Here is a 3,557-nt window from a genome sequence, read left to right on the forward strand (position 1 = left end):
GTGTGTATGTACGCGCATGCGTGCGTGCATGCAGGGTTGATTGGAGATAAGTCTCACAGACTTTCCTGCCTGCGCTGGCTTGGAACTGCTATCTTCAGATCTCAGCCTCCTGAGTAGCTAAGAATACAGGCATGAGCCTCCTGGCCAGCTGCTCTGAGGTAATTTAGCAATTACCAGAAACCTCAAATCGGGGCTGGGAATACGGCCTAGTGGTAAAGTGCTCACCTCGTATACATGAAGCCCTGGGTTCGATTCCTCAGCACCACATATATAGAAAAAAGCCGGAAGTGGCGCTGTGGCTCAAGAGCTAGAGTGCTAGCCTTGAGCAAAAAGAAGCCAGGGACAGTGCTCGGGCCCTGAGTCCAAGGCCCAGGACTGGCAACAGAAAAAACAAAACAAACAGAAACCTCAAATCTCACCAGCATACATGCAGCTAAACTGATCTAAGAAAATAAACAGAAGTAGAATCTGGTAGCACCCTGCAAAATAGACTATGCTGTTGACTGAATGTCAAAATAACTGTTCTTTGCCCATTCAGTGTCTCTTTAATGTACAGACACTGTCTATGAATACTTGCTTGAAATGATGTAGTCACTGCCTGCCCCAATATGTAATGGTGATAGACTAAGAACCCTCTTTTGAATTCGAACATTTTATTTGGATTTCAAAATTGAGCGATAGGCAATCCCAAGTCTATTTTGTAACCAGAGACTTCTGGCCAAACATATAGTGTGGTGAATGAAGTATTAGCAGACAAACCCTTGCTATTCACTTACTACAAACACATTTTAGCAAAAAAAAAAAAATTAAAGACGTTTAACCAAAAGTAATTATTATAACTGAGAATAAATAGGAATGCATTTCAAGATATCAAGCCATTCCTCTGAGGATATTTGCTGAAGGAGATTTAGTGAGAGTAGTGTAAATAAAGGGTGGTTGTCAGAAGCCAGATCACAATGTTAAATATTTCATGTCAAGGTACAGAACTACTTTTCTGAGCATGGGCTCTGAACCACCAAACTTCAGAAAGATCTACAGCTGTTTGCTAAAATCCAAATGGCCAAACTTCAGACTTACTGAATCTCTGAGTATGTGACCTGCCAATTTCCAAGTTTCACATACACCAAAGCTTGTATATAAAATCAAATATATAGAATTACTGCACATTGGGAGGAGGTAACAAGTTGATTAAGAAATGTACTCACTACCTTATGTATGAAACTGTAAACCCTCTGTTCCTCACTTTAACAATAAAATGAAAAAATGAATTCCTGCACATCTTCATTGTCAAGTATTGGTTATGGAAAATGGGAAGTTTTTATAATGCCAGATCAGCCAACCTTTCTGATAAACATAGCCAAAAGCTCCCCGCCACAAACTCTTTGTAATAAACTCCTAAAACAATAACTCAAAAAACTAAATTTGTAAAAACTTTCAACCAGGTTACCGTAATAAGATTTTTAAAATTAAATTTCCTGCATTTTTCCCCTATGAAGAGACAAAAACATGGCCTTTTTAGGTACATAAACTGTCTACAATGAATGTAGCTTAACCACATACATTATAATTCACTTTCCTTTTAGAATTAGTAAGTACAGCTTAGTATTTTCATGCAAATGGGATAATAAAAGGTATCGATGCATTCAATAAATGAAGTAAATAAAAGGATGGTTCTGAAAGCTGAAATATGGAAAACAACAACTAAGAATAAGTTCATAGACTGTCCACTCCTTTGCCCACCTTCTTTCACCTCCTGTTTATTACATTTAAAGTTCAAGACTTCCTGTTCCAACTATGTGGAAAGTGAATTCGAATCATTTGGAAGACTCTGAAACCTTTTGATTTTAATCACTGACACAAAGATGTACAAAAGTGTGGGAACATCTGTTTTTCAGATTAGGAATGTTACCAAGATAGTGAAAAAAATTATTACCATTATTGAGCCTTTAATCCAATTAGCTTACACAACTCACTTAAAGTTCTAGACATCTGCCAGGCACTGGTGGCTCACACCTGTAATATTAGCTTCTCAGGAGGCTGAGATCTGAGGATCATGGTTCCAAGCCAGCCCAAGGAATGAAAGTCTATTAGGCTCTTATCTCTAATTAACTACCAAAAAAAGCCAGAATTGGAACTGTGGCTCGAGAGGCAGAATGTTACCAGGCCCTGAGTTCAAGCCCCAGAACTGGCACACAAAACAAAAGTCTAGAAACCATTGTTCAATAAAGAAAAAATATCTACAAGAGAAATGCAAAAGAGCCATTTTTATTATCACGAAAGGTAAGGGCTAGGAGAATTACAGCAGGAAAGTTAATGCTAAGTCAAATTCATTTAAGACTTTTATGCAATTGGGCTCAGAATTTTTTCACTGTTTTATGACAAGTAAGACATTTTTTTGAGTGGCAAGGAAAAATAATGTTATCTCCAAAGGAATTTCAAGGGAAAAAAGACTTTTCTGTAAAAATAGCAAGATCTTCAATAATAAGACTGAAATGTCAACAGTTCTGATATGCCTATCAAGCATTTATTTCTATATTGAACTTTTCTAAACTCTTTGCCTTAACATATCCTCCATTTTTCAGAGAGTTCACAGGAAAGCCCTGGGGTTTAAGCCAGTATTTATTGGTTCATAAACAAATTCTAATAGTTCAGTGTGTGATAACTGAATATCAAATGGCTTCTGTTCAATTCAGTCGTTCAAGTAGTTATTTTTACCCTCACCAGAAACTTGGGCCATTGTTACTGTGTTCCTAAAGTCAAGATCTACTTTGTATCTTGATTAAATTTCCTTCTAGTAGCTCTTAATATTGTAATATTAAAAGTGATTATTGGTAGGATAACATTGTGATGTGTAGACAGGTGACAATATGTGCTTGTACTGTGAAAGATATTGAAAGTGATTTCTGTTTTGGATAGGCATCTATGCATAATTAAACTTTGGATGTCTCCTCTGGTGCCTTGATGACTGTTTGTAAATGAATTTCGCACCTTAAAATTAGCCTGTATGGATATTTTGCCTAATAGAGGAAAGATTTTCACACCAGTATATTTATTTTAATAAAGGCTACTACTGCCCAAGAACTCCAGGCTTGTGTGCCTAGGATAAATAGGGCATTGTTAGGTCTGCTGGGGAGAACAGCTCCTCGCCCTTCCTCTTCACCTGGCTGAAACCAGTAATCATCTGACTGTCAATCACCTGACTGTGAGGCAGCTGAGGACCCCAGACTCTGAGGTCACTTCCTTATCCAGTGAGGTCATTTCATGATCCACCCTGGTCACGCCTCCCTCGGACAGGGAGAGGTTCCTCGGGCTCTGAGATCACTTCCACATCCACTGTGGTCCCATCTCCTGCCTTTCCCTATATAATCCCATTCAACCACAGCCCCCTCTTTTTTCTTTACCTTCCCTCTGCGCAGGCCTCCATCTGGTGCAGGCTGCCAGTTTGCTCTCCCCCCCAATAAACTCTTTTCTGCCTGAACCATGTGGCAGTTTCCTTTTGGCAAACCTTATAGCCACAATTCCTAATATTTGCCAAATGACTGAAGAAAGGAAAAACG

The sequence above is a fragment of the Perognathus longimembris genome, chromosome 28 (genome assembly GCF_023159225.1).
Source record: "Perognathus longimembris pacificus isolate PPM17 chromosome 28, ASM2315922v1, whole genome shotgun sequence".
NCBI classification, from domain to species: Eukaryota; Metazoa; Chordata; class Mammalia; order Rodentia; family Heteromyidae; genus Perognathus; species Perognathus longimembris.